A 337-nucleotide genomic window follows, 5' to 3' on the forward strand; every position below is an offset into this window, starting at 1 on the left:
AGTTACATATAGAGAGGTATCCTTAACTCCACAACTGCACATGTGTATTTGGGTGTTGTGGTTTATGGGGATCTCCTTTTGTTTCCTTTCGTGGGAATTTTTCTTTCCCATTTTTGTTGCTGATTACCAGGTCATCCTTTTGAYGGCAGGGCGATTAGTAAAGACAATAGGACCTACACCCCACCCAAACGACCTACACCCCACCCAAACGACCTTGCTAAGTACTGGGAGGGGGTGGGTGTGGGTGTGGTGGTGGCGGGTAACTATATATACTGCCCTGCTTGGCTCAGAGGGGTTGTTGGCCTGCTACCTGTGGAGCAGAGCTCGACTGCTCTTT

This window comes from Malurus melanocephalus, unplaced genomic scaffold (genome assembly GCF_030028575.1).
Source record: "Malurus melanocephalus ecotype Western Australia unplaced genomic scaffold, MMel_1.1 scaffold_271, whole genome shotgun sequence".
NCBI lineage: Eukaryota > Metazoa > Chordata > Aves > Passeriformes > Maluridae > Malurus > Malurus melanocephalus.